Raw genomic sequence first — 24,492 nt, 5'->3', positions numbered from 1 at the left:
TGAAGGACAAAGAGTGGGTTTACATGTCTTCTCTCAACATCCCCTAGAAACACATTTTGAACCCTGGGTGCCAAATACATGTTCTTCTGTGACACTGTTGACGGCATCTTCCCTTCACCTATGCCAGGGCTGGACAGGAACCAAAATATCAAGAGAGAACATGGATCATGGAATCACAACTTCTATTCTGCTTAACACATCTTTTAAAATAGTTAAGTCGTATGAGCACATGACAGAAAACAATATTTGGTGTCATCTATAAATCATCGCAGGTGGGGAGAAAGCCAAGAATCTGGCAACTTGGGATGCATTAGAAGAGTCACAGGAAAAGCTTTCTGGTTCTTTCAGGTCCTGGGTTCAAATCCTTTGCAACTGTCTATCAGTGTGGTATTGGGGTTTATTGGGAAGATGCAAAGAGATAATCTCTGGAAGGCTCAGTAGCAGGCACTCAGTAAGTGCTTGGCAAAATACCCATTCCCATTCCTTATTGACAATCAGTAGCAAGTCTCATGAACCTATCCTGGAAGCCTCTTGAGTCTGTCTTTCTGTAACAGAGCAGTGAAGAACATAAATTCTCTCTGTTCAAATCCCTGATTGTCCACTTACCAGAGACATAACACTGGGGAAAGTTGTTTAACTACCCTGAGTCTTGGTTTCCATGTTTTATAAATGGGGATAATTATAGCTTCCACCTCATTAAGGTTGTAGTGAGGATGGATTGACATAATTTATGGAAAGTGCTGAGCACAGTGTGTACACATAGTAAATGCTCAGTACACATCAGTGATTGTAATAATGTTGCCCTCTACTCCCGGGCTTCCTGTCAGTTTCCCTGTTTAGAGTCTCTGCCCCTTTGTCAGTTCTTCTCAATGCCGGTCCAGAAATCATTTAATAAAGCATTGAACACATCACTCCCCTGCTCTAAACTCGCAAAGACTCCCTAGAACCTGGGGAATGAAGTCCAAAGCCCTAAATTTGACATGCAACATACTTCACAAAGAGTCCCAAACTCACCACCCTGCATGCCTCCTCTGCCCACTATCACCAGCAGGCAAAACAAAGCTGTGCATTTACATCCTGGCGTTTTTGTCTGCATGGCTCCTTCTCCAGAATGCTGAGATGTGACGGTCAGAAGGCACCATGCCAAGTGATTTGTGGAAGAAGATTTGAGAGCCAGACCATTTTAGAGCTGGAAAGGACCCAAAAGGCCACTTTACAGATGAGGAAACTGAGGTTAATTGGCTTGCCCAAGGCCACACAGCTATTTATCAGAACACCAGGGTTTCACTAGGCCGGTCTGCCTAGAAGGAGGAAACCACAGGGCAGCCTATTAGGGAAAATCTGTCAGCAATTGGCTGCAAACTTGCTGACAGGTTATCTTTCTCCATTCATGGGAAATGAGACAGAAGAAAAGCACCCAATGAGAAAAGAACATGAGACATGCCTCTGTGTAAGTGAAAACCGGGTCCCTCTCTGGCTTGCAATGCAGGGCACGGCAGGAGGGGGTTCATGGCGAGAGCAGCTGAAATGATTCCGCAGGATCTATCCCTCACTTCAGAGACATATCCTCTCAGGCTGCATTAGTCTCCTGACTAATGCTCCCAAACGCACTGTGGAGGTTTGCTGAAGTTGAAGATTCTCTGTAAGGTTTGCAGGAGGAACAGTGATGAATAAAACACAGGAATCGCCAATGCATTACTTTGAAGGCGAGTGTGCCCAGTTCTAACTGCTAAATTGCGATTTTTACTCTAAGATAATAATACTAATATGATGCTTCGTTTACATAGTGCTTCTTAAGTTCCCTAGAATAATAATAAAAATGAAAACTACCCCTTACACTACAGGTGTGTCCATATATGAAGTATACGGTGGAGTGAGGCAGTTCAAGAGCAGCTCCCTTCGCTATTGGGATATCTTAGGGGAAAGTGTTGTGAATTGGAGTTGTTTGCATGAAGTACGCCGGATTTTCAATTTGGATTTGGAATCTAAACACAGTTTTGCTGCTATTGTCAATGAACTATTTTATAAAACCTTTAAATATGTTGTTAAATATTTAAAACCTTTAAATATGCATGCTTTAAAAAGTTAGACAATGGAAAGATAACTATCGATGTAGCTGCCCGAACAGCCTCACCTATGTTTAGTTGGTCATTCTTGGTCTATGATCTGGATTTGTGTCCACGGTGGTCTGTCAGGGAGTGCCACACAGAAGCTGAAATGCACGGCTCCAAGACTTCTGTGCAGCTTGGTGACAGCTGGCTCAGGCCTGGGCAAGGGGTGCCGTCAGCCACAACGTCAGAACCGTTCAATGGCTTAACTCCCTGGCCCAGCAGACGGGCTAGCAAGTCTCAGAAGCTTTGAAACTCTGAGCTTCCCTGAAAGCTCCACTCTCTGGAAGGATGACGCTGATTCCTTTCAGCAGTGGGTTAGGCTGTCCTGGGATGATCAGGGACCAGCTGCAGAGGAAGCTTTCCTCTGTCTTTCCTTGCTGCCCTAATCTGCCCTAATTTAAGCACTGACAACTTCCACCTGATCTTCCAATCCTTGGGCCAACAAAGAGGCCAGCATGCTGGGAGGGTGTGGGAGCTGTCCCCTCCAGAAGCTGGGATGTGGTGAGGTCACTTGCCCATTCTTATGGGGGCATCCTTTGTGCTCGTATCAATGCCTAGAGAGCTCCTATGTATTCCATCCTGCCTTCTCCAAGATTTTGGCTCTGAATTCAGAATACTCCTTTCTATCTGGCTGCCCTTAGATTAGGAATACAATTTGGACTCTTGTCCCTGAATCTGGCCTTAGTTTTCTCTGGATAATATTTTTGGGAATTTTGCATTGGTTCCAGAGCCAGCATCCATGGGCCACTTTACCATACAATCTGCCCTGTTCTTTCCAAGAGACCATTTGCCATTCAGAGGCCTAGCAGTTATGCTCTCCACCATGGCTGCCTATGGAAATCCTACTTCATCCTCTGAGCTCCTGAGCCTATCACTAGGCTTCTGCTTAGGTCCTGACATCCTGCCCAATTCTTGCTCAACCCAAACTGGACCATTCAATGTTTAATAAGGGCGTTCTCTGCTCTATCCTCACACCTTAACATCTAACTGTCTATCAACATTCTATTAAGCATTTGAGAGGAACTCAAAAGCCAGATACCCCACTCAGTATTGCAGGGGATAAGTTTTCTTACAACAGTCTTGCAAGGATATGCAGGGAAATGAAGCCTTTTGGGTTTCTTAGTTCAAAGCAACAGATACAGACTCTGGGTAACACAGTGCTTGCAGGAAGACTAGAGAAACAGGGTCAGAAAATGGTCAGGGATGTAGGAGCCTGGGCAGTCAGAACCACAGACCGGATCCTGCCACAGAACCAGGTGGGTGAGGGCACTGTGGCTGTCCCCGCTGAACACGGGTAGCGACAGCTTGCTCCACCACCCTGGTTATCCTTGGAAACTGGATGATACAGCAGTCACTGCCACAATGACCAGAGGGAGTTCTTCATGACCATTGATTGTGTGTGCACGTGTGTGCACGTGCTCACGTGCACAAGCGTAAGTGTAAGATACTGAATCCAAATTTAAAGCACACTGGGAAGTTGAATCAGCATTTTAGCTTCCAGGAGAGCTAGGGAAGCAACTCTGTGGCCCTTCAAGGCTGTGGAGTAGAAGGAGGGCTTTCTTTCTAAAGAGTCTTATTGTGGGTTAGTCTCCAAACACAGGAAGGGGGTTTGGGTGCTATGCAGTCAAACAAACAAACAAGCAAACAAAATGGCAATTATGCATTACAAGGAATGAGTGGCACGAAGAATATTGTATTTCAGGGTGGAATCACTCAAAAGGAGTGTCTTCTGTAGTTTAACAAGATTCTGTCCCTGCTTCTATTCTGTTTTTTTTTTTTATTATTATTGTTGTGTTGTGTTTTGTTTCTAATAAGAAAGGTAGGTGTCTGAGTAAACCAACCTATTGCATGGGGCTAGGAGGGATGACAGATATTCTGGACAAGAGACTAAAGGTTTAAATTTAAAAAACATTTTGGAAGGCTGGATCAATGGACCCAGACTATAGATATGAAGTATAACAGAGATAATAATAACAGCAACCTCATTCCATGCACTCTTTAAACACTTTTTTATATATTAGTATCGTTTAATATCAGAACCATCCTATAAGGTAGATATCATTAACCCAGTGTTACAGTTGAGGACATTGAGAAATAGATATAGTGACTTGCACAGCTGGGAAGCGGCAAGCTTTGAAGCAAGGCAGCCTGACTCCCTAGCACTGCTGCAGGTGCCTTATCATGTCTTATGTGCACAGGGACAGGTGGGGAAATGTGACTTAACAGCAGCACATAAGGAAAAACAAATAAACAAATAAACTGTGGAGCATAAGTCCTCTGGGTGATGTGGCTGGCAATAAAAGCTAATGTAATGTAGCCTCGGGATGCAATAAAAGAAGTGTGTAGAAGGGAGTTGATAGTCTAGAGTCTAGCTGCCTCTAGATTTCTGTCTTCGGTCCTTCCCTCCGAGGAGGGCTGGAGCAAAAATGAATGGGGTGTTCATTCTAGAGATGTTAAGACCAGGGAGAAGGCATCCTGGAAGACAACTTAGATCCTGAATAGCTGCAATGGGGAGGAAGAATTATATCTATTCTGCATGACATCAAAGGCTTGTACCAAAGAATGCAACCTCTGGGGAAACAGAGTTTGGCTCAACCTAAGGAAGTATTTCTAAAAGTGAAAGCTCCTAATGTCTCAGTGGTTTGCATCCAGGGGTAATGAGCTCCATATGACTAATGATGCTCCAGCCATCACCACATGGTAGCCAGGAATGGCGTAACGTGTTGGTCTGGGTGGCCTCTAGGGTCCCCTCCTACCATGCAGGAGTGCAATGCTGTTTTTCCTTCCCCAAACCGTCCCTGATCATTAAACTGCATGTGGCTTGTCCTCACCTTGGCCCTCTGTTTATACTTCCTTTGCAGCACGGACAGTATGAGGCCTTGAGATGTTACAGACAGACCTAGTGTGTTCTGCACCATTGATATTGTCAGCTCTCTGAGGGAAGGCCCTGTGATTTGACCACTTCATTGTGCCCAGCCCAGGCCTTTCAATAAAGTATGGGACAAAGAAACGAGTTTGAGATGGAGTTCAAACCAAACCCTGCCAGAGGGCCCTGTGAAAGCTTAGGGGTGGCAAGGTGAGGATGCCATTCCTACTCTGTTATCTTTGGAAACTTGGAGTGGAGGTATTAGTGGTAGATGTCTTTCAGATAGGACAGAGCTGAAGGGTGAAGTCAAATGGTACATATTGTAAAATATTATCAAATGGCACTGCATTGGCTGACCATGCCTTCCAAATAGCAGATTCATGCAAAGTCCCATATATAGATGTTACGATTTAACTGCCAAATGATGTTACAGGGTGAATACATACATATATATATATACACACACACATCTATATACTTGAACCAATGATCTGTTTAAATAAGAATCAGACCACAGGTATATAGACTCTAAAGAAAAAATAAAAAGGCTTCTGCTTTCAGCTAGTGGTAAAAGATCCGGTTAAGAGCCAAGACCCCCACTCCCCAGTTCCTGCTCCCCTCTGCTCCTAAATCACCCAGTGACCTCAGGCAAGCCATGGCTCTTCTCTGGGTCCCTGGACCCTCATCGCTAAAAGAAGATTGACTGGAATAGCTGATAGTTCAGTTAATGACTTCAAACATCTGATTCCTGAGAGTTCTACTTGGAAAGTGGGATGCCCAGTCCTTGTTACAGGTAGTAGGAGGTCCAATCACCGTATGGTGGTTAGACTGCAACAGAGACTCTGATGTAAGATGTCACACGTTAATGGGGACATTGACAAAATGGAGTGGAAGTAGATGGGAGAGATGAGGACGGTGAGAGGTCTGTAAACTGTATCTCGCCAGATTAGCTGAAGCACTGAATGGCAGAGCACACGGACCTAGGGGTTAAGTTCGGTGTCAGATGCCCGAGTCTGAATCCCAGCTTTGCCAGTTTCCAGCTGTGGAACACTGGGAATGTCTGGGTTTTTCCTCTGTAAGGAGCTAGCAATCATTTTACCAGCTCGTAGGGTCACTGTGGATAAGTCTCATGTTATAGAATGTTCTTAGCACAGTGCCCGAAACTAGCTAAGTGCTCAATAAATACTTTTTATTGGATTTTAACTGTCATTGGATGCCATTTTCAAATATTTGTAGGGCTGTCAGAGAAGGAAAAAGTGATGGCGAGCAGGGGCAAAGTGACTGCTGGGAGAAAGTTACAGCAGAGGGGTATTTTAGCTCCTCATATGAGCAGGCGTTCTAATGAGCAGAGGTAATGAATCACCTCTCATGTCATGGGTTTCCAGAGAGGTCGCTAGCGTGCTGTCATCAGGACACTTAAGCAGCCGCAGGGTGAGTGGCAAGCAGAAAACCTGCTGAGAGGGAGAGTTAGACCATAAGATCTCAGAGGCTCCTTTTATGGTCAAGATTTGGGATCCTGTAGGGGCACAGGGTCAAGCCGTCAGCTCAGCTCTCTGTCCAGCTGCTCTTCTCCAGGAAGCTGAGGAGGCCCAGGGTTGCCACACATGTCACACAGAGCAGAACGCTGCTGGGCATGTGGAGTCAGACAGGCTCGGACACCCAGCTTTCCTTCCTTCAGCCTGGTGAGCTTGGACAAGTGTCTGGAATCCTCCTGGGGGTCATTTTCCCCGCTTGTAAAATGGAGCTGACAGTACCCTCCTCATGGGGTGACGGCATAGAATTAAGGAGGTAGTGGGTGCAGCACCTTTCACAGAGTAGCGTCTCATAAAGTTGGCTCTCTCCCCTGCCCTTTTCCCAGCAAACACAGGCAGAGCCTTCCTTTCATTGCACCCTGCACTCAGGAGCGAATGCACAGGGCCTGGGGTAGGAACAGATGACACAAGGAGGCCACAGATGGGACACAGCAGGACAATCTGGAAGAACCAGGAGCCTTGGAAAGCCCAGCCTGACTGTGATACTGGGTGTGAAAACAGAGCACCATCAACAGCTGCGTGGGGGTGACGGTTCCTGCTATTTTTAACGTGATGCCAAATCCCTGGGCTTCTGCTCGGGCCCGAGGAAGACGGCAGACAGGGCAAGAGCTTCTTCAAGCTGCAGTCTTTCCACAAGTCAGACCGTCACTGCTCACCCTCCTGAAAACCCCAAACTACATTTACCTGAAAAACAAACAGGCATATTCTGGAATGGCGACAATTTATCAAGAGACTAATGATCATTTAAGCTAGTCTGGAATAGTAATGCGTCCCTTTTAAAGGGAAGCAGCCCTTGTGAGGAATATCTCAACATCACATGCTTAGCAAGCTTTCCCAGTAAGATACTACTTCAGGGCAGCTTTTCCACAGCAACCCATATGTAAAAACAAGCGGGGAGAAAATGCAAAGGTAGGAAGGAGGCAGGCACTTTTCAAAAGCGATACTTATCTCTAAAATCTCAACTGCCTCTTGAACATTTTAAATGGAAGAGGGATGGGTCACTTAAACTTATGAAATGATTTTTTTAAAAAGGCAGGTACTAATAAACAATTCATCACTAATTCGGAGAGGCCTCAAGCCAAAGGGAAAGTTTAGTGAAGGACTTTGGCCTAAAAATTGTTAGGAAGAACTTCTACCTGCCACCATTAGTCTATAAAAGTGAAGCTCAGGTCTCCTTCTGAGAGGACGACAAGGCCTGAGCAGTCACTGCGTGCCTGTTGTGAACCAGGCATTGCACCCAATCCTTATGTTACCTTACAACGGTCCTAGGACGTGGGTATTGTGAGGGGCTCCATTTTCACAGGTGAGGTAGCTGAGTCTTACAGAAGTAAGGTAGCTCATTTTTGGTTAGTACTTTGTAAGCAGTGGAGCTGGAATTGAGAAGAATCAAACTGCTGGGCAGGGCTGGAACTAGGGTGTCAGGTGGAGCTCTGTCCTTGGGACAGAATATAAGGGGATGCCAAAAAACTCAGTAATCAAGATAAATAATATTTTAAGGAAATATTTAAAAAATCAAGATCACTAGAAAAAATCCACAATGCGCAAAATATCAACATTTTCAATAACGACAGGATTGGGACTTCCCTGGTGGTCCAGTGGTTAAGACTCCACGCTTCCACTGCAGGGGGTGCGGGTTTGATCCCTGGTCAGGGAACTAAGATCCTGCATGCCGTGTGGTGTGGCCAATAAATAAATAAATACAGACAGGATCTAACTCTGCACTTGTATGTCTTAGCCTCACTCTCCTCACCCTGATCTTGGCCCTGCCGCTTGGCAATACTGCCTCTAAGTCTGAATAGGTGGTCCAGGCCTGGGGGATGATGGTAACAGGCCGGAGTGTTCAGGATGTGATCAGCAGTAACACATAACGCAGAGATCATGGTGGAGGTGAATGTACCATAATTAGAGGTTATGTCTATCCCTGCCTTCATCCATGCTTGTTCTTACTGAGAATAAAACAGCATCCATGGCAGGGATGCTGCTCTAAATTCTCAGTTTGATCTCACTGGTGGAGCCTAACGATGGCTGAAAAGAGATCTCTGTGTGTCTTAAACTAAATTCAGGAAGGGGCCTCCACTGCTATGGTTGCTATGTTAGGTGATCATCATGGTGGCCATTTTCTTCAAGAAAAGTGAACGTGGAGAAGTAATCTTAATTTGCGAAATCATGCCAGTGCAGAGGACCGTGTCAGGAGGATTTCCAGAAAATAAGGAGGTTCATGGAGTAAATGAAGGTTTTTCTTCAACTGGAATAACCAGAAAACTTCGAGAAAAAGGCAGTGCTTATTCACAACATCCTTTGATGAGTACTCAGTGCCAGGCGGCAATAGAATAAGGCTCTGGCCACTGTTTACTGTGGCCTGTAAGGCTGTGTATGCCAGCTTTCTGGATTCAGCACCTCACATGGTCTAAATGAGTAGAAAGAGAGAGGAAAGGGGAGAGAGACACCAGTCCTTGGCCTGCCATGAGAAACAGCATCATTAGTCTCTCCCACACTCTTTTTTTTTCCCCCTCCTTTCTTCCTTTCCTCTCTTCTTCTCTCTCAGACTCCCATCTCATTTAACATCCTGTGTACTAGGTTCTCTGCCTGAGCAGAAACCCTGACCACAGAGACTCGAGAACAATGCTTTATCTCTATAAGCATCTTGGAACTCTGTGACTGTCTGACGGCTAATTAAACCAAATAACAGTGAAATTTTCCCTCCAGTTCTAATGAGCGTGCATTATTCACAAGCACTTACAATTTAAAAGTGCCTTCGTTTTAAAAGTTAAATAAACTGTCCGGAGGTAAGTGAGCTTCGGTTTACAAAACACTTTGTCTTACTTTCCACTGAGTTACTTAATACTCCCTCCCATAATCCATTTGCATTGATCCCTCCTTCATCAACTGCCCATGCATTCCAACACACTGAGAGCTGCAAAGAACTCCACTGCTGATTCACCAGGGAGGCAACTGGACTCAGTTTTAAAAAAAAAAGATACAAATAAGAATCTACTTAAGACAGTACTTATTTTTTTAAAGAGAGCTTTCCTCTTAATTATAATATAGCATTAGTTTTTTGTTTCATTCTTCTGAATTTCCTAATGACACTATCAAACAGTAACAAATATAAATTTGTGCAGCCTGGAATACGCAATTTAATCATAAGCAGTAATTTCTATATCACTGAGGAGGAAAAAGAAGTCAAATGATTAAACTCCAGGGCATGAGGACCAATCTTGAATTAAATTTTACACTCTGCTAAAGTTAGGTTTTGTACAGCAATATCAAGAATGGTTTAAAGGTAGTAGTAAAACATTTACTGTTTTATTAAAACTCCAGGCCCCAAAGTGTTTACCAAAGATCAAAGTGCTATTCCTTTTTGCAAATTAAAAATGTCTTGCAGACGTCTTCAAAAACCTCTTGAAAGAACAGGCAATGATATCACAGCAATCTCACTAATATTTTTCTTCTTTATTCATTCTCTTCCCCTCAGAGTCTGAAATGATGCTTTTTTGCAGGGAAGAAAAAAAAAAAAAAAGAGGCAGAAAATCCTCCCAGATCACTGACTCAGTGAGAACTGACCTTGTTTCTCATACAGCCCAGCCCCCATCCATCTCCTGCTCAGACATCTCAAGATTCAGATATTGCAACTTTCTAGTAAGCTCCAAGGTGGGAAGAGAGTGAAGGTAAGGGGATCCACCGACTAGAAAGATGTTAATCCTGACAAACTGCTCAAGCGGTAGCCTGAACCACAGCTAGATTGAATTCGGTCTCTCCTGAGAGGTCCAGACAAGGCTGCTGGTAACAAAACCGCTTTTCATGGTGCCCTCAAAAGAAGATGGGCCTCACGCACAAAGTTGGAGAAGGGTGCCATTGCCCTCTAGTGGCCAAAAGTGCAATCTTCCGCGAAGGAGCCCATTTCCAGAGATGCACAAGGCTCTCAATGTCAGTGTAAAATTATAGCAGAAAGATGTTTAATTATCCTCCTCGAGTGTCTTCTTTAGTCCTTCTTTGCCCATAGAGGAGGCTGTGGATGGCTATCATAGTAATCCTGATGGAAAAGCTCATTCCTACTGGTGCACCAGAATTTGTCCAACTTTCTCCAGCTTTATTTTTTTTTTTTAGCAGACCTGTTGATGTTTTTCCCCTAGTCCCTTAAATAACACACACGCACATATCTATAAATAGAGAGACAGAGAGAGACCAAAGATATTTACATATTTCAGGGGTAATAACTTTGGACTGGAAAGGCTGACAACTACGATGTTTTGGTAAATCTAGAACAGGGGTTCTTGACAAATCAGGTAACTTTTTATGGAACAAGGACCAATTGCATAAGAGGGAAAAACATCCCAAACACATTCCAATCCCTTAAACCACTGGCTGGTGAATTTACACAATGCTGAGATTTTCTAGGGAAAATAAAAACTTTGGAATTTATAGTTATTCTGCAAATTTGACACTTCAAGAAAAAAAGATTTGCTACCTACTTTCAAACTCTATAGACCACTGTCTTATCATTACTATTTAATGATAAGGTATTCTTATGATCAAAGTGAAAAAAATCAATATTGAAAATAAACTTAAACGAAATGATCATATTTTTGGAACATCTGCCTACATAAATGTGTAGAAAATGAAGGCAGACTAAAATCAGATTTGCAGATATTTAGATGGTTCTGAAAATAGCTTTGAATATCACAGATCAAAGTTTACATGAACTGTCAACTTCATAAGTCACAGACATTCACAGGCAAGGTTCTGGGACACACTATGCTTATGGGACTGTAGCTCTGGCATTGTAAATCAAGCCTTGAGGTCAAAGTCATGGCGTTTCCCATATGAGGGTCCCCAAACCAGAATCTTTACAAAGCAGCCATGTAATTCTATTCAAAGTGGAAGAAAAACCATGAATTATGAAGACAAGTGCATTAAAGGACCATGAAATTGATCTGTATTCCCCCAAATCACAGCAAGGCTCTCCAACCCTGCCCCTCCTCTTCACACGAATAAACAAACACACATACACAACCACAGCCAACACTGCAAAGAGGAAACATGAGTTCTGGGTCGTAAAAAGACAGATGTAACTTTTTAAAAAATTCTCAAATTAACAAAATATTGCATCTTAATTGAAAACAGAATTTAGGTTTCTAGTAATTTTACTGTCTGGTGTTTCGATAAGAATGCTGAACATAATGAAAGTTCTGAAGTGCTATCAAGATGGTCCAGTGCTTCAATTAGAGCTATTTCAAAAGCCTATTTTTCTAGTAAGCAATAAGCTCAGTTTGAGCAAATCTACGTGTCTGGGCCTCAACAGATTATCCTATCTCAGTCCGTTCAGTGCGGCTCTTCATTTTCCCTCCCCCAGGGGTGGGGAGGGTTATTTATTTATTTCTTTTCTGACAATGTAATAAAATGACCAGCTTATACAGACTCTGAAATAACAAGGAAAATAATGGTAATAATAATTATTAATAATAAAGTGCAGCTGCAAGACATTTTAAATGTATTAATTTGCAGTGTTTCAGAAGCAAGATGTAAAGATAATTCTCACTCAAGCAAAGTTTCCTGGCCTCTCAGATGCCTTTTCCTGGTCTGTACTTGAAAACTACTCACATTCCTTTGTACTAGGCAGGATTTCAGTCTTGCACAGAGGTTTGAATTCCAAGGCCCACTGGCCAACTCTAAAACTTTGAATTAGAGCTCATGACTAAGGAACTTTAGTGACCAGGAGCTTCAGGGTCCCTCTGGCATTGGCCCCAACCCTCTGTCTCTTTGTTTTGCAACTTTTATTCCTTTCTTCTACTGGAAGAAGACCAGGCTCCCTGCAGCTGGGGTTGGGCAGTGATTACTTCTGGGTTCTGATGGCTGTATCTCTGTATTTGTAGGGAAAATAATTCCAGGATTAATGAAATGAAGGTCAGCCTCTTCTCTTCTCTCTCACGGTATTAGGCTCTAGCTCTCAGAGCCCAGCGTGGCAAATGTGCTCATGCGATGATGGCAGATCCTCGCTCCTGAGAACACTTCTACACCTCGGTCCCCGGGAAATCCAGACACCCCGCAAAACCATCGATGTTTGCTGTAAGCCCAAGTGATAAATCGATCCATCCTCTCACCAGATTAATTATCGTGTCTTCCCTGTGATTAAATCGAAAACTTACTCTGCCTCGTATGAAACTGATAGGAATGATAGGAAGAGGAAAACCAGGAAAGATTGCAGAGCCATCCGAAAACGATTTCTTTAGAGGGAAACGGGAGGGAAGACTTTATAGGCAGATGTATACCTACATGCAGCAGGATTTTAGAAACAACCTTCCACCCCACCCCTTAGGGATGACCCGTCGTCATGCAGGGATGGCATTATTAAATAATTAAAAGATGCAATTTCTTAATAGCAGTGCTTTGGCCCGTGAAATTCCTGCTGCATTATCAGCAAAAGCAACAGGGCTTTCTTTTTCTAGCATTTCGAAACCTTTCACCCGGGAAAAGGAGGCGTGTGGACACAATCGCTCCCGAGCCCCCCCTCCGCCCAGAAAGCAAGGAGCAAGGCCTTGGCAAGAAAGGGATGAAGAAGAGCGACCCGGGGGCCTCCCTGACCCCAATTTCTCTGGGGACTCTTTTCTTCACAGCACCAGGCAGGCCTCCTACAGCTGTACCCGGGTGTAGGGGGAGAGGGGTGCTCTCCTCGCCGGACCCCACGTTCTGCGGGGTTCTCCAAGCTCCTCACCCCCGGCTCCCGTTCCGGGGCAAACATGAGGGAGGGAGGCCGTGCGTGCGGAGCTGGAGAGGCTCGGCGCGTTCCGGGAGGAGGCGCAGGCTGCGGGGAAGGCTCGCTTCTCAAAGTTAACGTTGACCCCGGCAAGCTCCGCCAAGCCCCAGCCAGAGCCGAGCCCGAGTCTGAGCCGCTTACGGGTCACCCCTTGAGCTGGCGGGTGCTTACAAACGGCCCCCCGAGCCCCCGAAGAGACTCCGGCTTGAGGGCTGGCGCGCGCATCGCAGTCGGCAGCCCCAGCCGCAGTCAGTGGACCCAAACCCACGCTATAAAAGTGCCGGGGGAATCGCCGACCCGAGCTGGGTTCCTTCGGTTTTCCGGGGCTTCCCCGGCGGTCTCGATGGAGGAATTGAGTCCCCGGGAGCACTCGGCGGGGATGGGGAGGAAGGGGTAGGGATCCTGCAGAGCGTGGTCATGTCGTCGCTTTCGCAGAGAGTCGCAGCGCGGGCGGGCGGGCACCGCGCCGGGGGCGACTTTCCCCGGAGACCTGACCGGGGGCAGTCGGCGTGTCCGGAGCGCAGCTCTGCAGCCTCTAGTTCCAGCCGGGTGCAAAGCCCCTGTCTCGCGGCCTCGGCGCACACCCCATAAAAGGCCGGAGCTGGGGGAGAGGCTGGAGCGCACATCTGGCGCCTCTGCCCCCTAAGCTGCCCGCGTCCACAGCTGGCTCCCTTCTTCCTTTTCGATTTTTAAACAAATCTTACCTCCGCCCTCCCCCCCGGTTCTGCTTTGCATTAGTGAAACCGTCTCGAGTCAGTTCTCCCCCGTCCCCAAACATTCTCATCCAGAGACACCCCCACCCCACCCGAAGAAGCTCCATCCAGGCGAGAGGAAGGCACTGGCGGCGCGCCTCACCTGGGGCCCTGGAGGGTGGGCACGAGGTGCGGGCCGTCGGTATCTGGCGCAGGGCGAGCGCAGCGGTGTCAGCCCCGGCCCTAGTCCGGGTCCCATTCACAAGTCGGCGGCGGCTGCGAGCGGCCCCCGCGGCATCTGCTCGCGACGCTCCCCTCGTCTGGCGGCGGCCGCGGAATGAGCCGCCGAGCGCGCTGGTGGCAGGAATGAGAAACCGGGGGGAGGTGGCGGGCGGGGTGGGGGGGGCGGAGGAGGAGGGAGGCCGCCGCTGGGAGGGAAGGAAAGGGCGGGGGGTGGAGAGGAGCGGAGGCCGCTAGTCGCGGCGAGCTGGGCCTCGCAGAGGCTGCGGGGGCCGGCCCGTCCGCGTCCCTCCCCCCAGGGGCCCCCGGGATGTCAGCCCCCGGGATTCGTGGCCGCCCCCTTCCCGCCTTGGGTCGCCGCACTCCGGCTCCCCTGGGGCTCAGACGGAGTCCGGAGCGACTGAAGTTGGGCTCCAGGGACGCACAGCCAATCAGGGAGGGCGGCACAGGGATACTGGGGAGGGCTCCGGAGCCCCTCTTTCCTCCTTCGCCCAAATCCGCTCCAGCTGGTCAGGCTGGGCCCTTGGCCCAGGAGGCCTGGGTGGTGGGTAGGGGGAAAGCGTCGGCCAAGTGGGGGAGGCAATCCGGCATCGTGCTTCCTCACCCCATCGCCCCACGTTCCAAAGATCCCTCCACGTCGGTGGCTTCTGCCCTACTCCCTCTCCCCATGCCTAGCAAACTCTGCTTGGGGCGCGGGTGGTGAAACCTGGGGGAGGGAGACTTTGGACTTGGGAAGAACCACGTCTCTGTTCTCTCCCAGTTCTCCCTCCCCTCCCCCCATCCCCAAAGCCTAGTGTGGGGAAGGCGGGTGCCGGGATCGCTTAGCCAGGGTCGGCCCGGCCCCCGCGCCAGGCAGGTACAGTGGCCCCCGCCCGCACACAGCGTCACTTGTTGCCTCAGGCCCCCTCGCCGCACGCCCGCCCCGGCTCGGTGGAGAGTGCAGTTCTGCGGGAGACCGGGCCTGAGGACGCAGTGCCTGCATCCTCCCTGGGTGGCCCCCGTAGCCCTCCAGGAGGACTCGTTGGAGGGGGCCCCGGGCCTGCTTCCTGCCCTCGCGAGTCGCCGGGAGAAAAGGCTGGCGGGGCCTCGGCTTCGTTATCACGCCAGGGACTGGGCGGGGCGCTCGTGCTTCGGGAGTGGTGCTGGGACCCGCACACGCCGCCGTCCCTAGGGTGGAGGCGGACGTCTGTGACCTGGTGGGAACCCCTGGCCGGAACAAGTTCCTTTGGTGGGAGGCGGCGGACAAAGCAGAGACGGAGAGAAGATGAAGCAGCAAACGGATAATGGGGAAAAGGAATCCCAGGAGGGACGGGGATGAGGACGGAAAAGGAGTGATGGGCCTGCGAAGAAGGGGAAGGAGGAAGCGGAGGGAAAGCCGGGCGGGAGGGGCGGAGAGGAGTAGAGGAATTAACACTAATGAGGTCGAAGAATGAAGAGAAAGCCTCGGAGGGTGCGCGAAGGGGGAAGGGACTGTAGTAGTGGGAGGTGAGTGGGGGCGGCCAAAGCCGGCTCTCGGGCTCCTAGCCCTGTTCGCCTGAGTCCCAGCTGCACTCAGAACCCTCACGTTTGCACGCGGCAAGGGACTGCGCTGGGCTGCGCGCGGGGGCGACGGGCGGGGCGGGGCCATCCGGCTACCACGCCCCCGCCCCTCCGTGCGCCCGCCGGCTTCTCGGCGACTCCGGGATCCCTGAGGCGTCGGCCGCCGCCCCAGCCGGCGTCCTGAGCCAAGCTGCCGCGTCCTTCGCCCTCCGTGTGGCCGTGGCCTTTAAACTGCCGTTTCCTCGGCTGGGGGCGGGGGCGGTGAGTTTCCCGCTGGGAGGTAAAGTGGGCCCCCTTTACCTCCCAAATGCCGCAAGGAGACAGGCCTCTGGGCGCTACATACCCCCCCACCCTCGCCCTACACGTGCCGGTGCGAGGCCCTCGCGAGGCCGAGGAGGCGGAGCGCTTTCCCCGAGAGCGCAGTGAGTGGGACGCGGTGCCTGTCTCTTCTCCCTCCACAGGTTGGTCCCTTCCACACTGCCTACTTCCTTTATCATCCTCTCTGGTCCTGTCTTTTCATCTGCCACTTCTGTCTGCTCTAAGCCCTAAAACTTTGTATGGGCTTAGTATGTCCTACGCCACCGCCCAGGTCCCCGCACTCTAAAGGGGCAGTACATGGTGATGGGGTGCTCTGACCTCAACGCTTCCACTTATAAATGAAGTTACAGAGGAGAGGAGGGAACAAGGCCCCACTCTCCCTCAGAGATACTTGGAATTTGTCCTTGTCTACTAATGCTTGTCTGAATTTTCTCATGCTTTACACGTAAGTGAAAGTGGAAACAGGAAGGGAACGGGAAGGCCTCATCAGTCTAATTGCAGGTATACAGTGATGTCGGGGATTGGTGATGGTTAGGACAGCGCTTGATCCGTGAGAAAAGTTGCATTAATTCCATTTTGGAGACAGGACCAAGGATGAGCCTTGTCACATTTGACCTGACATTATCCGGAATGTGTTCTTTGCTTTTTGGTTAAGAATTCGTTAAGTGACAGCAGTTGTTTGTTGGTGGTGGTCGGTTATTTTTAGACCATCCCTTCCGTGAATGATAGCGTCAGCGGATTTTCAAAAGTATGTTAAAAATTGCTTGGTAGGGCTTCCCTGGTGGCGCAGTGGTTGAGAGTCCGCTTGTCGATACAGGGGACATGGGTTCGTGCCCCGGTCCGGGAAGATCCCACATGCCGCGGAGCAACTGGGCCCGTGAGCCATGGCCGCTGAGCCTGCGCGTCCGGAGCCTGTGCTGCGTTGCGGGAGAGGCCACAACAGTGAGAGGCCCGCGTACCGCAAAAAAAAAAATTGCTTGGTAGATTTCTACTGACATTGCACACCTGAATCAGATGGAACCCAGTGTATAGCAGAAGTCAATATTCCTTTGTACAACCCAGCAGTTTTATTCGTGGGAGTCTACTTAAGACAGCTGGAAACTTATGTCCACACAGGCACATGTGCCTGAATGTGCATAGCAGCGTTAGTCATTATAGCCCCAAACTGGAAACAGTTAACATGTGCATCAACGGGTGAGTGGCTAAACAAATGTGGTATATCCATATAATGGAATAGTATTCGGCATTAAAAAGAAAAGAAATACTGATGCATGTTACAGTATGAATGACCCTTAAAACATGCTAAAAGCCAGATATTTTCTGATTCCATTTATATAAAATATTCAAAAAAGGCAAATTTATAGAGACAGGAAACAGATCAGTGGTTGTCTTGGTATGAATAGGAATTAACGGCAAATGGGCATGAAGGCACTGTTGGGAGATGAAAATGTTCTAAAATTGGATAATGATGATGGTTGCACAAATCTATACATTTATTAAAATTCATTGAATTGTAACCAAAAAGAAAGGCAAAAATTTCTTTTACACCTTTATTCCCAGAGTATCTATGACCTACAGCTGAGCCCCACGGGAAAAACTTTTTGCAAGGCAGTTTATAGAGAGATAAATGTTTAAACAAAAAAAGAAGAGTTCTAGTTCTTATGGAAAGATAACCATACTTCTATTCAGCAAGTTCTATTTTGGCGATTGCTTTGGAGAGTCTTATAAGTGTTAAAGCAAGTTAATTCCCCCCTATCACTCTTCTAAGTGATTAATTCCTGGGAACTAGAGTTAGGCATTCCAGTTCGTGACATTTTAAACACACCTACACATAGACACAGTACAAAGTGCACATTTCCGAGGGGATTTTTGTATGACTATGTTAGGATCTGTCTTAGAAATCCATATCAAGCACTTGGGTGGAGTATTGTGTGATTACAGTTTGGATTAAAAAAGGAAAAGAGAAAAAAAAAAAAAAGAACCCACTGACAGTTTAAATTAAAAGATTCAGTTCATCCAGCAGCCAAAAGTTTGGGTGTTTATCTTAACTTGCCTCACCTTTCCTTCACCTTGTTCTTCAAGGGAGGAAGCCAGGGTTCAGGGTTGCTCTGGAGGCAGGATTGAACGGTCCCTTCTGCTTCCTGACTCTTTCAGTTCAGACAGAGATGAGGCTCAAATGGGCCTTTTCTTGTCTTTGTCCTTGTCAGCAAGAGGCTGGTAATTTCCTGTTGGTTCCTTCATCAAAGTTACCAGGCTCTCATCCCTTTGATGCCTCTGTCCTCAGACTCTGAAGATAGCCAGGCCCTGCTGAGTCAGTTCCTTGTTTTCACTTAGAAGCCCCAGGCTACCCCAGGCCTTCTCAAAGTTTCCTGCTCTAGAGGCATCCTTTGGTAAATGGTATAAAAAGTGAGGCAGGATCCAAATAGGGAGATGGTTTTATCACATTGCAGTAGGCCCGCATCATGCCTTCCCCAGGCAGGGGGAGAACACTGAGAAAGATTGAACAGGTATGCCTGTTCTGAACCGGGCACTTCAGATAGAGATTCCCACAGCTGAGGCCACAGATAAGTGAGGAGACCACAGGCCTTTGATCTGAGTCTGATTCCTGGTTCTGCTGCTTACTAGCAAAGACTTTAATCTCTGTGAGATTCAGTTTCCAATTCTGTAAAATGGGGCTTGTTATCTGTGCCTAGATTGTTGCAGGGATTAAATGTGCCCACGTACCTAGAGCAGTAAGCACTGTGCTTAAAGCAGAGGCTCAATAAATGAAAGTTATTAATTACTGTTATTAATTGTGAGGTCTGATTATTGTCACACCTTAAATCACCTGAGCAAGAAAGGAGTCATGTTACAGTATGAATTATAATAATGATGGAGATTAATCTTATTATAAATGATATCAGTAATAAAACTTCTGGTCAAGAATATTTTAGCAGTTCAAAATTTACTGACACTGTAAGGCCTGTCATGGGTCATATAGAATTAGATGTGCCAGCCTTGGGGGCAGGGGCCCTGGGTTTCATGTCCTAGATCTGCAAATTCACTGAATCACCTTGGGGAAGTAATTTTCTTTCTGTGAGCCTCAGTTCCCGTGGCTGTAAATGAGAGCTTACTCAACATAAGTTCTGAGGAGGATACTTCCAGAGCTGAAATTCTGGAGTTTTTTAAGTCAGACTCTGTTAAATTGAAAACATCTCTTAGGTGCATTTCCTCTTTCCACCACTAGGAGCAGTCAGGCAATCATCTCAGGCTAAGACCTGACTCCAAGGATCCCCTCTCTCTCAAACATAACCCACTTTAACTCTTATCTGTAGTGTTTCTTTGTCTTTCCCTCTCACCTAGACTATAAGTTCCCCAAGGGCAGGGATGATACCTTTTTTGGTTTTTGTCTGTATCTCCAGCATTAGAAGTCCAATCAATATATTTGATTAACTGATAATGTTAATTAAGAAATATTTTTATTAACTTAAGGCCAGTATGTCAGTCAGCTATCACCACAGTAATACTAGGGTATGAATAACCGCGGTACTCAGTGACTTAAAATAAGAGTTATTTACTCTCATACATCTGTGGGTTGGCTGGGGCTGGGCTGGGGTAACTCCACTCAGCTTCCTGTATTTCTCATCCTCCTCCTTAGGGCTAGCTTGGGCATATTCTCATGGTGATGGCCACTGCACAAGATGCCAAGCAGAAATATGCGCGGTGTCTTGAGGTGTAGGCTGAGAACTGGAAACTATCTTTTCGATCTCATTTTGTTGGCCAGAGCACACCATATGGCCAGATTGAAAGTTAAGGGGTGGAGAAATATAATCTGCTTTCTTAGTGGAAGAAGCTTCAGAAGTTGCATGGCAAAGAGTCTGAATACAGAGAAGTGTAAAGAGTTGGGGCCATTAATGCACTCTCCCACAAGCAGAAACAGATTTCCATCATGCCACCATTCTGGGTCATCTTGGGTTGTCAGGTCCCATGGGTTATATCCTATAATCGTGAATACAATATTCTAGAACATTAGAGGAGACAAGATCAGAAGGCGATTTCAGTGTCTTACCAAACTCTAACCATGTCCTTCCTTTACTTTGAAGTTCCAGTTGTAAAGGAAGAAAGCAAGCAGAAATAATAATGTAATAATGTTAATCACCAACTTATATATAAAACTAGAAATTCTCAAAACATTCCTTCAAAGTATGTATTATTCTTATTTTACAGATGAGAGAATTGAGACAAGGAAATTATATGCCGTGCTCAATATAAATACAACTGGTAAGTACTGGAACTGGGATTCCAGCCTATGTATGTTTGACTCACAAGTCATCCCACTAGCTTGCCCTTTCAGTGGAGAAGCTCATGCAACAGATTCTAGTCTTGATATGTTTGCGGGTGTGTGGGGAAGAGAGAGGAACTTTCCTCTACGCCCAAGGCAGAGGGCATCTATCGGATCCCTAGGCACAGTGTCTGCAATATAGTAGGTACACAAAAAAGTTTTCATGGAAGGGTAAAAGATGAAAGGGTGAAAGGAGGTAAGGGAGAGAGGAAGGGGAAGTCAGCAGAAGTGGAGAAAGTAAGAGAGGAAGAAGGAGGATATAAGTGAAAAGATACAAGGATGTTGATCTATATGGAAAAACCATGCCTTTCCATGATGGGCAGAGATGTGTGGATTCTGAGGGTCACTCATCCCTTGCCCCTACTGCTGCTGAGAACAATTGCCTCACGCATGCCTCCATTCCACAGTGTAGATGCTACAACCTGAGCCAGCCCCTGACTATCTTGCTGATCTTCCAATCTCTCCCTTGATCACTCAAGCCACACTTATTTTCTTGTTGTTGTTCAAATGCACGTGTACTCCAGATTCAAGACATCTGCATTTGTTCTGCCCTCTGCCTGAAGCACCCTGCCCCTATTTCATGGTCTGCTCCCTCATTTTGCCTGTTTAATCAGGATTTACCTGGCTCTCTCACCAGCAGAATCACCCATTCGATGCTCGAATCCCCCGTAGTCTACCACTTTCTATCCCTTTAGTCTGCTTTCTTCTTGTTTATAACACATATGTACTTGACATATTACATATTTTAATTTACATGTTTTTATTGGTCATCTTGCTCCACCAGGCTATAACTTCAGGAGGGCAAAGTACATCATCTCTCTCATTCACTCCTGTGTCTTGAGCATCCAGTACTGTGCCAGGCATATGGTAAGCACTCAGTAAATATTTGAAGAATGAATACATGAATAATATATGCATGAAAAATGCTAACTGAATGAATGAATCCCCAAACCAAGAGCAGATGAATCATCTGCTTGAATCTAAATGTGGTGCAAGTGTCCCTTGTTTACAAAGTGAATTCAATGATGCCAGTTATTCACACTACAAAATGATTCTGCATTTTACCAAAGGTTTTATTGGAAAGCTAATTAAAATAGCTACCTTGTTTAGTGCTTTTAAAAATATAATCCAATTTACAAAGTGGTGGTGTGCAGACAGCTTTTCTAGAACATATGAATTTCTTAAAATGAATTACAGGTATGCATAATGACAGTTCTGACTCTGATTTCTAATTCTTGTTTGGTGTATGGACGAAGAAATTGGCTTAATAGAATGCCTCACAGAGGGCTATTTCAATGTTTGTATGTGCATACATTTACGTTACTTTTTAAACTTGTGAATAGGTGCATTAAAATATGTTTGTGCTCCTGGAGAACCACTGGAAGTATTTTCAAGATTGGTACCGGCTTGCTTTGCAAATAGTCTACAATTTAGACTACAGGATTTGAGAGCTCTGTTTTCCAGTTTTCATGAATGTTGAAACATTGACTATCAGTGCTGAGAAGGGAAGGCAGAAATGATCCTTAGCTGATGGAGAAGGCTTAAAAAAAAATCTTTCTTTAGTGTCCTCAGCTCAAGATAGATGAACTTACACAGCATAGACTATTTCAGTGCTTTATCTAGTGGTTGTGTGTTTCCCTTTCCCTATTCAGTTGCCTTTTTGGTGGCTAAGAGATAATAGTGATGTTTCCATAGAGCAAAGGTAGGTCAAAATGGAATGCAGTATTTTACACAGGTGGCCCAAGAGCTTGCTTCTTGGAAACAATATTCCAGAAAAGTCTCTCTATTCTAATTGACAGTCACTTTAGTTCTGGGTCTTGAGCCATGATTGATTCCCCATTGCAAAGAGTATTGTTCTGGGCATGGGTAGAATTAAAGAATAACACTTTTAATAGCTCTTCATTGAATGCCTATTAAGTACTTTAATTTCAGTCTTTACAACTGTTCTACAGAGCAAGTATTCTTATGCCCATTTTATAGGGAAGAACAGGGAAGCTCAGAAAATTGGTCAGCTTACTCAAATAGTTTGCTAATAAATGAATAATTAAATGTGACTTAATTGCTTAGAGTCTACATGGGAATATAACTAGGAACTAATCTATATGGGAGAGGTGGTAAGGAGAGGTGAGTGGAGGTCTCCTTAAAGGTGTGAATCAAAGCTGAGAATTAAAAGATGCAGACGGGCTAGTTAGGGTAAGTGTAGGGAGAGAACATGAACATTCATGGAAGAAATAGACTACATAAGGGCATTGAGGCAAGATGGAATTTGGAACTTTTGAGGAGCTAAAAAATATCTCTAAGACTGATGCTTAATGAGCTTTGTGGAAATACAGAGACAGATAACACAGGGCTTTGTAGGACAAGGAAAGAATCGTGAATCATATCTTGAATGCAATGGGCAGTTGTTGAATTTTTTTTTTTTCTTAAGCAGAAGTGATCTGATTGTATTTGTTGACGAAGAGCATAGTGGCTTCAAGTGGATGAGAGAAAGAAGGGATGCATGGATCTTTTAAAATTAATGTTTTCGTTTTCTTTGGATATATACCCAGGAGTGGAATTGCTAGATCATATGGTAGTCCTACTTTTAATATTTTGAGGAACCTCCATGCAGTTTTCCATAGTGGCTGCACCAATTTACATTCCCACCAACAGTGCATAGGGGTTCCCTTTTCTCCACATCCTTGCTAATAACACTTACGTCTTATCTATTTGTTGATAGTCATTCTGACAGATGTGAGGTGATACCTCATTTGCATTTCCCTGTTGATTAGTCATGTTGAGGGTCTTTTCATGTGCACCCCAGTGTTCACAGCATTATTATTTACCATAGTCAAGGTATGGAAGCAACCTAAGTGTCCATCAACAGATGAATGAATAAAGAAGATGTGAGATACACACACACACACACACACAAAATGGAATCCTGTATCATCATTCACATCATAAACGTTGTATTCCTGAAGACCCACAGTGGGAGATATGGGAGAGAAGGTCTCAAGAACATGATTCTTAGTAGCTTCTACTTCCTCTTGGAAGGCGTTGGGGGGAGCAGAGGATCCTTGGCATTCAGTTGGGCTCCACTGGAACCATGGACCTGAGTAAGAGTAGACTCTCGATTCCAGGTGGTGGATAACGTGTTGTTTTGGGCACAGATCTGCCTGGCCAGAGAAGGATGCTTGAGAATCTGGGATTTACACAGCTGTATCAGACTGTGCACAATGACTGGGCAGGAGGTCTCTCTCTTGGGGGTGTCTTCGTTAGAGTGCCAGAGACAAGCGTGAGAGATTGCATACAGAAGACGTTCATCCTGGTTCTCTGTGGTTCCTTGGGTTGTCAGCAAGGCTAAGCACTTTCTCAGGAAGGCCTTCTGTTAACTTGGTCTTGGTAAGCCAGAGGCCCTGCTTTACACCCTCGAGGCGGCGGCAACGCTGGTGGAAGATGTAGCAGGCCTCGTCCCTGTACAGCAGGTGCTCGTGAAGCGGGGGCAAGCGGCGGAACTTCGTGTGCGTCCAGCCGGGGTCCCAGGGCGGGAAGACTCACTGCACCAGACCAGGCATAAAGTGCATCTTCCCCGCGTAGGTGATGGGCTCCAGTCCAGGAATCTCGTACACCCTGTCCGGGGTAGGAGGCTCGGGCTTCCACGTGGAGCGCATGCCCCACTCTTACGCCCCACGTCTTGGGGCCCCGCAGCTCCCAAGACCGAGACGCCTGGGACGAGCAAGTGCCAGCCTTGCTGGCCCCGATGCCAACGCCATACCGATCCGATCTCTTCAAGACCTCCAGCAGGATGCCGCCATCTTCCCGCGCGCAAGGCGTGCTGGGAACCCAACCTGCAGTTTTATGAAATCATTTTGGGCGCTAGGCTGCTCTCCTTTCCTGTGCCCGCAAATATCCTCCTGGGTCAGGAAGACAGTGTCACCTGATGTTTAATTAGTTAAAAAGAGAAATCCCTCAGCTCTGAGCAGACTCTGACTTTGGACAAATACTTTCCTCTCTCTGAGCCACTTCCTGTCTAAAATGAGGAGTTTGGCTGAAAGATTTCTACATTTCTGTTTCCCTCTGAAAGCCCATGGTTACTGATTACCTTCACTGCAGGCACAGTTTTTCAAAAGTATGTCC

The 24,492-nt window shown here is 46.6% G+C and overlaps 1 protein-coding gene and 1 pseudogene across 5 annotated transcripts in view; both read right to left on the bottom strand.

The window, feature by feature from the left end:
- CDH11 (cadherin 11) overlaps positions 1-14,359 on the bottom strand; it is a 144,575-nt gene extending 130,216 nt beyond the window's left edge. For 4 of the 5 annotated variants that reach the window (XM_027119693.1, XM_027119696.1, XM_027119694.1 and 1 more), the window contains exon 1: positions 14,119-14,303. The gene's annotated coding sequence lies outside the window, so the exon portion shown is untranslated. Of the gene's footprint in view, positions 1-14,118 lie in introns of all 5 variants that reach the window. The other variant, XM_027119692.1, reaches the window with a different exon arrangement.
- A 732-nt stretch (positions 14,360-15,091) lies between these two features.
- LOC113627394 (39S ribosomal protein L37, mitochondrial-like) lies at positions 15,092-24,128 on the bottom strand (annotated as a pseudogene).
- Positions 24,129-24,492: the final 364 nt, after the last annotated feature.

The sequence above is a fragment of the Aethalodelphis obliquidens genome, unplaced genomic scaffold (assembly GCF_003676395.1).
Source record: "Aethalodelphis obliquidens isolate GAN/ISIS:26980383/991018 unplaced genomic scaffold, ASM367639v1 scaffold20, whole genome shotgun sequence".
Taxonomy (NCBI): domain Eukaryota; kingdom Metazoa; phylum Chordata; class Mammalia; order Artiodactyla; family Delphinidae; genus Aethalodelphis; species Aethalodelphis obliquidens.
Note: the sequence above shows the minus strand (reverse complement) of the source record. Positions and strands in the feature narration are given on the sequence as shown.